We start from the raw sequence: 13,179 nt of genomic DNA on the forward strand, positions 1-13,179 counted from the left end.
AAAAGCTGAAAAATGTGCCTGGTTAGAAATAATCTCAATGAGATGCATGGATAAAAGTGAAATTTTTTAATGGAGCCAAATGCGATTTAATAGCTTTTTTTAAGTCTAGACATTATTTTCTATATTTTCAAGCCTGGATTATATTACCTTTTATATTGTATATGGTTAAATTGGACTGTATAAGTTTCTGATACAAACACATTTGTTAAATTGTGATCAAATGACATTAACTGTATGATACTGATCTTTGTCATTTGTTGAGATTTACTTTGTATTTTGTTAGTATATTTTTATGCGTAAAAAGACCGTTTTTGGGGACACCTGGGTGGCTCAGTTGGTTAAGCATCTGCCTTCGGCTCAGGTCATGATCCCAGGGTCCTGGGATGGAGCCCCCCCATCGCATCAGCTCCCTGCTCAGCGGGGAGCCTGCTTTTCCCTCTCCCTCTGCCTGCCACTCCCCCTGCTTGTGCTCTCTCTGTCAAATAAATAAAATATTTTTAAAAAGACTGTTTATGTATGCTTAGAAAGAGTAACTTTATGGGTTGCAGTTTCCATATATGTCCATTAGACTGAAATTATAAATTATATTGCTCAAATTCTCTATCCTTATTAATTTTTGCCCAGTTTCTGAGTGAATTTTAGTACAATCTCACTATGACTGTGGATTCAATTTCTCCTTGCTTTATATATTTTGTTTGTATAATTTTGGGTTATGTTATTAGCTGCTTAACAAGCTCAGGATAGATTTATCTTACTGGTGAATTGTATGTTTAATCATTACTTAACAACCCTTTTAAATCTTAATTATGCCTTTTTTTTTTTTTTAGGAGTTAGAGATGGGGAAGGGGCAGAGGAAGAGGAAGAGAAAGAATCCTAAATAGGCTCCATGCCCAGCACAGAGTCCAATGTGGGACTCAATCTCACAACCCTGAGATCATGACCTGAGCCGAAATCAAGAGTTGGACACTTTACTAACTGAGCCACCCAGGTGCCCCTTAATTATGCTTTCTGCTTTAAAATGTGATTTAGTAATTATCTGCCTGTTAGATATTTATGTATTACCCTCTTCCCGCATTTAGTGATATTAATTCACTACTAAAATTCAATAGATTGCCATAAAGAAACTAAGACCTAAAGAGTTAAAGTTATGTTTCCAAGGACACACAAATGGAGACAGAGCTACAGACAGATTTAAACATGAGCAGTGCAAGATCTCGTGAACTTGAATTTTGCTTCCTGTCCTGACCCTCTGGACTTTTTTCACCCTCAGAAAGGGCCTTTGTTTTTTTCTATCTGTGGCTGCCACATCCAATCCTGACATGTCAGGGACCTTCTTCCCCTAACCATGCTTCTTTTCAATGTGAGCGTCTTTCAAACTTCTATTTTCGTTTAGTTTTCTATTTTGGATTCTGTCTGATAAAGTAGCTTCACCTACATCTAGCTGATAACGCCCAGGATTAATGTTTTTCTTTGAAAGGACTAAGTGAAAATATTGTTGAACAATTTTGCCACTATACCTAGCTGTGGTGTCAATAGCAATAGGGGGGACATACTTAAAAATCACCGCATAGCCATTTTCCACATTATATATATATATATATTGCAACATACAAATATGTCAATATTCTAATATATATATATATTTGGAATACATGTGGTTGTGTGCAAGTATGTATTTTCTAGCTATGCACTGATGAGATGACAAAACTCCAAAGTGTTCAGACGTGAGTCATTCCAAGTACTAATAAACTACCTTCTTCATCAGTGAACTCACTCCTTGAACTTGAGCCTGCACCCTGTGCTGTGCACTGGCAAGTACCATGTTCATCTCACTGAACTTCTCAAGAAGTTGTGTTTGAAGACCAAGCCCAGGAAGAACAATCCTGCCAGGGAACCCAAACCAACCTCCTTGGAGGTGGTCCTCTCCCTCCAGCATTCCCTGGGAGGAACAGCACCTTAATTAATCCCCATCAACCACCACGTTGGTGGTTTCTGAGGAGATAATCACAAATGTACCACAACTGCAGCTAACAAAACTCCTAATTGACACTTGGTCTTTACAAGATTCAGGAATAATGCTCTTTCTGCTGTCCGTGGGGGTGACCGTCTTTCCTCCTTCAACTGTGTGATATAGAATCACAAGTCTTTAAGGAAAGGGACACAGGAGTGATCAAATGGTCCAATACTTGTTTATTTGACTAGGTATTCAAAGGAATGAATTCATAAAGTTGTAACAACACTTTACAAGTCATAATGGAAATTCAATTTGCCTCAGATATTGTCATGGACTCTTAACATGTTATCTTATTTTTCTTAAAACTCTGTAAAGTTTTATCAAGGGGGTAAAATCCTCAAGATTTCAAGACTTAAGAATTACCTAGAATGGATTTAAATTGTAGCATGAACTCTGTACTCTTTCTGTTACAACACATTGCTGCTCATTACTTGGCTATCTCTTTCACTCAGATCCCTGATGATCTACCCCTTTTTCAGGGAGGTTTCCAGACAACTACATCTAAAAAAAAAAAACAAACCAAAAAACCACCAACTCATTCTTTATCATAGTATTCTCTTCTAATTTTCAAGTTAGCACCTATTAGATATATTCTGGTTTACTTTGTAACCAGTTATAATAATTTAAAAAGAACTTTAATAATAATGCATCTGGTTTATAATATTTGGTTTTTGTGGCCTATTTCCCTCCACAAGATGATGAAGCCCATGAATGGTGGGACATATCATTTACTGGTCTGACCTTCATACCCAGCATACAGCGAGGAATTGACAAATATCTAATAAATAAATATAATCCAAAAATATTAAATGCTGTGTCCGTAATATCTTATACTGATTCCAAAATGTAAACTGTAATCATTACACTATATTTGGGGGAATAGCAAAGCTCATTTGCTACTTAAACATCTATGGAATCACGATTAATATTTATCAACAGTTTCCTTATGAAGGTTTAACTTCTTCCCTATTAAATAAAAGACATACATGGAAGGAAGCAAGAGTGTATGAGTGGTGTCCTTTGTCCACATCAGTTATAACTGCATGAATGAGGAGGGATAATTGAAACAATGTTTTGCTTATCAGCAATCCACAGTACACCTTTCATTCTGCTAATTGGTCTTTTACACCTAAAGGCTGAATCTCATTTATTTAAAAGCTTTCTGCTGTACCTACAAACTTAGTTCTTTGTAAGTAAAATCAATTTTGGAAACAAAACCTTTGCTTTTGAGAAAAGCTTATTCCCAAAACTATATGGATAGGAACTTCTCCGTTTTGCCAAACTCCCACAAAATATGTCTCATCCCTCCTGGTTCACACGAACATATATGAGGTGGACCCGGCATGCTACTAACGTGCTCTCGTTCCATTTCCTTTGCCTCTTTCATTTAACAAGAAAAAAAAAATCACAATTAGAGACACAATTAGAGAATTTCAAGGAAAATGTCAAGGAAATTCTCAAGTTACATATAATTCCTAGTCACTGTGGCTTGTATATGTGGCCAACAGGTTTGTAAACATTCATGCTAGCATTGTAATCACCTCTCCGGGCAAATCAAGGACTGTCATTTCTTTCCATTTCTTTCTTTATATCTTCAACAAGCACTCAGTGCTTCCCACAGGGTTGACCATTAGAAGTCAGCCCCCAACTAATTTTTTGCATTTTCTGTGACTTCTACTGGGAGACATCTTTTCTTACTCCATGCAGAAAACTAAAATAAATGTAAATTGAAATGACACAAGCTTCACTGATATTCCTCTTCTATTACATTAGCTCCTTCTGGGTGGTTTAATAATATAAAAGCTAATTTTTTTCATCTCTTTCTTAAATGTCTTACTAGGTACCCTCTTCACATGAGAATCCCTGTTTTGGAATCTATTATGTCCTTTACAGAAGAAAGCACTGCCGAGGGTGAAATCGGTGTATCCAGATTTGCTATATGCTGAGCCTCTTTTAAATAAAAATTGTATGTGAAAAGTAATCTCCCAGAAATATCTACCTCACTATTATCTAGTAAATCTAGATAATGTTGATATTCACGTGGATCTCCTGGGAAGCCAGACTTTTCAAGGCCTAAAGAGATTATCCTCAGGGATAAAAATCACCAGATAATCACTACTTTCACACTTCAACAAATTAGTTTTAGCTTTTGCATTTTATTCCGCAGCTTAAGCCCCACTTGTCCGCCAGCAAGTCTGGACTTCCGCTGAGACTTGTGCTCTTGTCTACAGTCAGTTCTGGCCAGTGGACTTAATTTCAGGACTTAAATTCAGAAACAAAGTTCTTGTTCTGCAAAGAGTATCAAATTCTGAATAAGATCTCTCTTCTCTGGATTCCCGCCCCCCATCATCATTGAATTCAATGAATCTCTCGACCCAATGTATAATTAAATTATTTTTAGATTATTTATGGTAAGGCATGTATTATGAGTATGACATAAAACTAAAGTTTAAGGCTGCAAATCACATGTTGGGCAAGAATTCTGAAAACTAAGTTTTAATTTGAAAGAACTGAGTCATCTTCCCAGACTGAGAATATAGAAACTTTTTTTTTTAAGAGAAAAAGGAGAAAATTTATTAACACAAAGCTCACGGAGTTATGTAGTATTTTGTTATGCCAACTAAAAATAAAGGTAAAAAAATTTGTTTTCGTCACAAAATACTGAAAGTCTATTGCTACCCCAATCTGATTTCCCTAACTTTCTCTAGAAGGCACTGTTTTCAAAAAAAGATTTTCCCTGTTTAAGAAATATTATAGAGCAATATTAACATGTTATTTTTACATGATTATATTCATTTGCATTTAAGGATATTGCAAATTAATTGCTACAACCACTTGTAATTTGTTACATTAAAAAAATATAGGTAGCATATTTATATAGTAAATATTCAATCAGAATGTTCAAATAGAAAGAAGTACAGAACAATAAAATAAGACTCAATCCCTCCCTCCCTCATATCCTCTGTGCTTCTTTTTTTGTACCAACTAAAGAGTTTTAGTAGAATTATAGGTATATTTTCAAAAGCTTAATACTTCAACAATTTTAAATCTCATTTATGGTATTTCAATGTATCAAATACAAGTACTTTAAGGATACAATTTTTGAACTATTAAATGTATTTTAAACTCTTCTAAAAAATCCTTTTCATTAGTCACCTTTTCAATGTTGATGCCTTGCTATGAGTCCCAGTTTGATATTTTCTTTCCTGAAATAAATTTAATGCCACTGCTTATCTTAAAATTTCCCATGAATTAACCATTAATATGACTCAACATGTTATTCATTTATAAATACGTTTATCTATTTCATTTTGGTATAAGACACCTACATTTGATCTGATTTCTAAGGTAATAAGCTAACTTAGCAATCTGACAAGGCTTTAAAGTTTTCAAAGAGCTTTTAATGCACGAACTTGGCATCATGGCCCTGCAAAAGCATCTTCAACTGTTTTAAGATACTTAAAGAGAATGTCCCATTTTCTCTGTAGCGTGATCTTCACATGGGTTTCCTAGTAGCAAACTACTCCCTTATCACACATAACCAGATGCATTGTTGAACAGGAGGGGGAATCTTAGATAGTTAATTTTTTTTTTAATGTTTCTGTGTGCAATCTCCTAAAGTACGGTCCAAGAGAAAGCCAACTCTCAATTTCTCCTCAATGGCTTTACACTGAGAGGTACAGAATGGTGTAACAGCTTTCTGGCAGTCCACACCCATGAGGAGTATTTGGAATGCAGAAATAAAGAAAGCATAAAAAGACCCCTACACTGCACCACGGCAGTGATTAGAAAGCACAGTCTTTGCGCTTTGAAAACAGAAAGCAGAAAGCCAGGAAGCAGTCTGCAGCCCTGAGCAAAATCTTTCCCATCAAAACTCTGTTGCAAATCCAGCTTCTCTAGCAAACCCACAGGCTGGGACGGGAAGCCACAGCTACTCCGAAGCGGAGCCGCAGGGCCGTCATTAGTGGGGTCTGTCACCGTCCTGGTGCTTTTCCTTCATGAATGAAATATGCAGATGGCATTTTACATTGGCTCTTTCAGGGAGGAAGAAGGTCAAGAGGTACAACTAACACAGCCAACGCGTTAAAGATCCGTGACCAATGTACTTACACCTTCAAATGTCTCCAGATTTCAGCCTCTGGAAATAGCTAGCCCATTTCTTTATGGCACTGTTGCTTCCATCAGCTGTGGGAATTAACATAAAATAATAGAGTAACCCGATGAGTGCTGGGCAGCCTTCCAGAGCATCAGACTAGGTGAACATGAAAGGCACACGGACGGTCTACAAAATCGGAATGATAAATAGCAAGTAAATACCTTCCAGCAGGCCAGAAGGGGGGAGGGTGCCGAGCTGCTACTGCTGCGGTCGGCTCTCGGGTGTAACAGCAAAGGCTGCTCAATCCCGCTGACACGCTGGGAAGCGGGCTGCCGATCGGCGTCGGGCGGTCCTAGTGCCTGCGCCAGGTTACGCGCACGGTAACCCTGAAGCGCTTCCCTGCGTCTATGCGATTCCTCCAGAGGGTCTCCCCAAGGGCTCTCAGGGACGTCAGTTTGTTAAGCATGGGGGCAGTGGGCTTGGGGTTTGGCAAAACTGATTCATAGTACACAGGATCTGCTAACATTTCCAGATCCTGCTGCTGAACCCAAAAAAGGATTACAGATAACCTTGGCTGTTAAATAAACGGTGCTCTTGAAACTGTTAAAGCCGGAGGGCTTTTTAAAGGAAACCTAATGTGCACCTATACTATATTGACTGTATCTATTTTGCTTTTCTGCCCGCATTTAAAATGCAAAAGAAACAAGAATAAAGAAGTAGGGGATTTTTTTTTAAGTTTGATATCTTACCATTTGCGGAAAGTGTTTGTTAAAGGCCTAAAAACTCCATGTTTAACAGCACATTCAGTTCAAAAACCTAAGCTAAAATGAATGCAAGAATAAAAAAGCTTTCTCTCGGGGAGGCGAAGTGTATAAGTGCCATTCCATATAAATACCACCTCCCGCATCTATTCTGTGCCCCATCTCTTTGTCTTTTTTTTTTTAAGATTTTATTTATTTATTTGACAGAGAGAGATAGCGAGGGGGTGAACACAAGCAGGGGGAGTGGGAGAGGGAGAGGCAGGCTTCCCACGGAGCAGGGAGCCCGATGCGGGGCTCGATCCCAGGATCCTGGCATCATGACCTGAGCCAAAGGCAGACGCTTAACGACAGAGCCACCCAGGCGCCCCCCATCTCTTTGTCTTTGTAGCACCTTTCCCCCAACAAATTCATGGGTTTTTTTTAAGATTTTATTTATTTATTTGACAGAGAGAGACAGCGAGAGAAGGAACACAAGCAGGGGCAGTAGGAGAGGGAGAAGCAGACTTCCCGCAGAGCAGGGAGCCCAATGTGGGGCTCGATCCCAGGACCCTGGGATCATGACCTGAGACTGAGCCACACAGGCCCCCCAAATTCATGCTTTTTTATTTTGTTGCTGTCTAACTACCATCTGCAATATAATATCTATGAGGCAATCTGTTCTCTCTACTTTGATAAAGTAGCCTGGAAGATCACTCAGCACATAGTAGGTCCTCAGTAAATATTTGTGGAAACAATAAACTGGACAGTAAGCTGAGAGATTATACTACAGAAAGCAAGTACAGAAGTCAATCCCTGAACAAATTAAATTCAACTAGCACATCTCCCCCAGCAGCTATTTTAAGGTCTGAGTTAAGTCTATGTTTACCTTTAAGAAGCTTATAATTTAAAGGTAGAAGAAAGATACTAATATATGTGTGTAGTCAAGCAGTTATGTGTACATATACCATTTGCCATAAGAGAGTGAATATTATTAAGTCAGGATGTGCTATATCTGATAAGAGTTTCTGTGTTTTGATATTATGTGTATGGTGTTGAGTCAGGGAATTGGCTCTGAGAAATCAACACTGATTTCTCCCTCTGCCTCCCCAAGTATATAGTTATAGTTTGGTTGGTTTTAGGCAGGTTGGTTCAGAATGGACCAGAATCTGGAAAGTTAAGTAAGATTATTATTAAAATAATTAGAGATGTATAATCATTAAAGTACTAGATAAGAGGCTATCAAAGCATACTTAAATTTATAGTCTCAAGTTCTTATATCAGCAAATAAAAAGAAAACTAAGGTAAGAGATAATAAATACTAGAGAATACATCAATGAAATAGAAAACAAATCTACACTAGAGAGAAATATAAAACATCAAGAATCAACAAAGCCAAAAGTATATTTTTGAAAAAGTTAATGAAATAGATAAATATTTGACTAGAATAGTTAAAGATGAAAGAGGGAAGGCACAAAACTCATTTAGAAACACTTTAAAAAACAGTGTTTTAGTTTCTGAAAAAGTTAAACATGCACCTGTCATATAACCCATTCATTTCACTCCAAGGTATTTGTCCAAAAAAGATGATAACTGTACAAAGGTTTAAAAGGCTTATATGAATTTTCATAGAGCTTTAGTTGTACTAATGGAAAATAGGAAACAACTCAAATGTCAGTCAAGAGATGAATGGTTAAATTGTGGTGTATCAGCAAGGTATCACTCCACAATAATAAGATTGCTACATGCAACAACATATGTGAATCTCAAAATAATTATGCTGAGTTTGTCAAAAGCCAGACAAGGGTACATATTATGACTTCATTTATATAAACTACTGGAGGATGCAAATTAGTCTATAGTTTCCAAAATCAGATCAGTGGCTGTGTGGAGGCAGGGTAGAGGGAAGGATGAGTGATGGCTGGCGGGTATGTATGTTCATTATCTCGCCTGCGGTGATGGTTTCACAGTTTGACATAGGTCAAAATCACTGTGTTAGGCCCGGTCCTCGAGAAGCAGATACCATGACAGGATCAGACTGCAAGAGGTCTACTGGGGAGAAAACCTGTGAGGGAAATGGGGGAAGGAGTCAGAGGAGGCTGGGAGAGGACTGACCAGGTGTGGGAGACATGAGGGTAAGTGAAGCAGGAAGGTCTTGGACTAGAGTGTCATTCTAAGAAATTTAGCAAGGCTGACACAGTGCTCTGGGCCCGAGTGGAGTCCTGCATCTCAAAGGAATGAACCTCCCTCAGTTCCCTGCCCTATGTGGTCACTAGATAGGAGTGGCCTGTGGCCTGGGTCCAAAATGCAGTGATGGATTTTAGAGCACAACAGTCAGGACTGTTAGTCAATTACTCTCCTAGCACTAGAAGATCTGAGAAGTTCATTGCCATGGCTGCCCCCTCACCAAATTAGATACCTCAAATATGTGTAGTCAATTATATGTCAGCTGTGCCTCAATAAAATTATAAAAACAAGAAAGACACAATGGCAGATAAAGCAGAGGTTGAACATAACAAGAGAACACTATGGACAACTTAACACCAGTAGATTTGCAAACTTGGAAATGGACAAATTCCTAGAAAAATTTAATCTACTGAAACTGATTCAAAAGAAACCGAATGTCTGATTAATCCTAGCATTATGAAAGAAATTAAAAGAACAAGCACCCTACCATCAAGTGATCCTATTCGTGGGATGATACCCAAGAGACATATATAAGAATGCTCATGGCAGCAATGTTTGTGTAATAAAAACTTGAAACATTTAAATAGTCATGAAAAGGAGACTAGATAAACCAGCTGTGCTCTCTTTACACAACAAATACTATACAGCAGTAAAAATGTATAATCTTAAATTATACACAACCAAATTTTAGAACATAGTATTAACTAAAAGGGTAAATCCCAAAAAACTAAACATGATATATAAAGTTTTTATAGAGATAAAAAATAGCAGAATTAAACTATATTGTTGAACCATACAGGCAAATGTGACAAAACTATATATTTTAAATAATAAGGAATTCATAATAAGGTTAGTGATCATTTCTAAGGTAGGGGGTTGAAACATAACATGCGTTCTATTGGTAATGACCTAATTCTTGTGCTTATGGACATTCGTTATATTATTATGCTTTTTCCTTAACATGTATCCTCTAATAACCCTTTGTATGTAGCAAATAATACATACCTTTTTTTTAAGATTTTATTTATTTATTTATTTGACAGAGAGAAACAGAGAAAAAGCAGGGGGAGCAGAAGGCAGAAGTAGAGGGAGAAGCAGGCTCCCCACTGAGCAGGGAGCCCGATGTGAGGCTCCATCTCAGGACTCTGGGATCATGACCTGAGCCCAAAGGCTGACACCTCACCCGCCAAGCCACCCAGGTGCCCCAATAATATATATCTTCTTTAAAAAGAAATAAAAGCAAGAAAAAAAATCCTATTCCACATGGAGGAAATAGTTTGTGCAGAGATATCAGGACAGCAAGTTGGGAAAATAACATGGAATGAATGAGAAACGGGACAGCATAGTGACTGCAGCCAGATGAGTTTGGTAGCTGGGGAGAAGCCTGGTTCACGAGCATCTGTGTAATACCTGTACCGGCCCTGTCACAGCCAACATCTTCTCACCTTGTTAACAAGGTGGTCTTTGGGCGCCTGAGTGGCTCAGATGGTTAAGCGTCTGCCTTCGGCTCAGGTCATGATCCCAGAACAGTCCCGCATCAGGCTCCTTGCTCGGCAGGGAGTCTGCTTCTCCCTCTCCCTCTGCCTCTCGCCCTGCTTGTTCTCTCTCTGTCTCTCTCGCAAATGAATAAATAAAATCTTTAAAAAAAAAAAAAAGAAGAAGATGGTCTTTGCCCTCACTGATATGAGGAATTCTTAATCTCAGGAAACAAACTGAGGGTTGCTGGAGTGGTGGGGGGTGGGAGGGATGGGGTGGCTGGGTGATAGACATTGGGTAGGGTATGTGCTATGGTGAGCGCTGTGAATTGTACAAGACTGTTGGATCACAGATCTCTACTTCTGAAACAAATAATGCAACATATGTTAAGAAAAAAGAAAAAGAAGAAGACAGCAGGAGGGGAAGAATGAAGGGGAGTAAGTCGGAGGGGGAGATGAACCATGAGAGCCGATGGACTCTGAAAAACAAACTGAGGGTTCTAGAGGGGAGGGGGGTGGGGGGATGGGTTAGCCTGGTGATGGGTATTAAAGAGGGCACGTTCTGCGTGGAGCACTGGGTGTTATGCACAAACAATGAATCATGGAACGCTACATCAAAAACCAATGATGTAATGTATGGTGATTAACATAACAATAAAAAAATAAAGAGAGAAAAAAAAAAGAAGATGGTCTTTGCAAACAGACTTTGCTTCTCTTAGCAAGTGCTGATTAGTCATTTTATGACTGCAGATTTCCAAACAGGCAAAACTTACAAGGAAGGCCTTGTAGATTATGCACAATTAACTCAGAAGTCATGTATCAATGAAATTTTCCAATTCCTCACGAAGACCTGCCACATTTTTAGCTTGGAAACACGAATAGACCATGTCAATTTCTTATTTTATCTCACTTCTCTCACTATAAAATTTCATATAAAAATACCCTTTTCCCCCTGTTTTTTTTTTTTTTTTAAGATTTTATTTATTTATTTGACAGAGAGAGACACAGTGAGAGAGGGAACACAAGCAGGGGGAGTGGGAGAGGGAGAAGCAGGCTCTCCCCTAAGCAGGGACCCCAATACGGCGCTCTATCCCAGGATCCTGGGATCATGACCTGAGCCAAAGGCAGATGCTTAACGACTGAGCCACCCAGGCGCCCTGCTTTTCCCCCTGGTTACAAAAAGAAGTAATATAAAATTATTGTAGAAAATATGAAAATACAGATAAGCACTAAATAGATAATAAAATTCACTGTGATGCCAGGACTCAAGATTATGCCCTGTTTAAAGATTGGTGTACATACACATACATTATATTTCACAAAATTGGAAAAGTTGTAGATATTTTAAAGCCTGTCGTTTCTCATATTCTTAATTACTTTTTGTTAATAATGTCATATTGTCTCTAATTCTTTACATAATATTCAAATACAGGGGTAGGCAAACTATGACCTATACACCAAACCCAGCCTGCCACCTGTTTTTGTAAATAAAGTTTTATTGGAACACAGTCATGCTCACTGGTTTACATATTGTCTGTGGCTACAACAGCAGAGTTGAGTAGTTGTGACGGAGACTGTCTGTACCATAAAACTATTTGGACCTTTGCAGAGAAGTTGCCAACTCTTGCTAAAAGACACACCTTCAATGGCCATATAGTGTTCCATTTTATAGATGTATTATAGATTAACTAATTTCTCATTAGTACACATTCTGACTATTTTCAGTTTTTTTCCTATACTGTTTGCCTTGGCTTACAAATCTTTTCCAGCATCCTAAAAATTAAATCACTGGATAAGAACCCATGTCTTCTATAAGGCTTTTGAAGATACAGCCAAATTTTCTTCCAGAGGATTGCACCAATTGACATCACCGCTACTCACAAAGAAATTTCTGGAAAGGATATTTACCCCCACTGCATATGCATTCTCACTGCCTACTTTTGATCATTTACTCTTGGTGACTATTAAGAATCTCTTGGTCACAATATTAGGTGCCTTGTTGTCAGTGTACCTTTCTTGACCTCCCTCAGGCTCTATTTTCTCTCAGCGTTTACATTCAATCTCTTCTCTCACCCTGGGCTCTGTAATATCCGGCCATCAGTGAGCACCTTCATTTTGGCATATTTTACTTCTTTATTTTTTTTAAGACTTTATTTATTTATTTGACAGAGAGAGAGAGAGAGAGAGCACGAGAGCAGGAACACAAGCAGGGGGAGTGGGAGAGGGAGAAGCAGGCTTCCCGCTGAGCAGGGAGCCCGATATGGGACTCGATCCCAGGACCCTGGGATCATGACCGGAGCCAAAGGCAGAAGCTTAACGACTCAGCCACCCAGGCGCCCGGTGTACTTTACTTCTATCCTGGAATGCTGAAGCAGCCTCTTTACTAGTCTACTCTTTATAGTTACAGCTTCCTCTATTTTTTAAAAATATATACTCCTGCTAGATTAAGTTTCCTTTTTAAAGTTCTAATTATATTAATTTCCTGCTCAAAAATCTGCAGTGAATTTACATTGCTTACAGAATAAAGCTTAAATTCCTTTCACTGGTAATGAATACTCTTCAAATTGGCCCCAACTTGCCTTTCAGACCTTAATTCCTTAATTAGTTTGTTTGTCAAACTGTGAGCTTAAAACAATTCAACAATTCCCTATTCTCTAATCACGGATTTTT

Source organism: Eumetopias jubatus, unplaced genomic scaffold, assembly GCF_037043125.1.
Source record: "Eumetopias jubatus isolate StellerSeaLion01/CBP00866 unplaced genomic scaffold, mEumJub1_p1.0 scaffold_16, whole genome shotgun sequence".
NCBI lineage: Eukaryota > Metazoa > Chordata > Mammalia > Carnivora > Otariidae > Eumetopias > Eumetopias jubatus.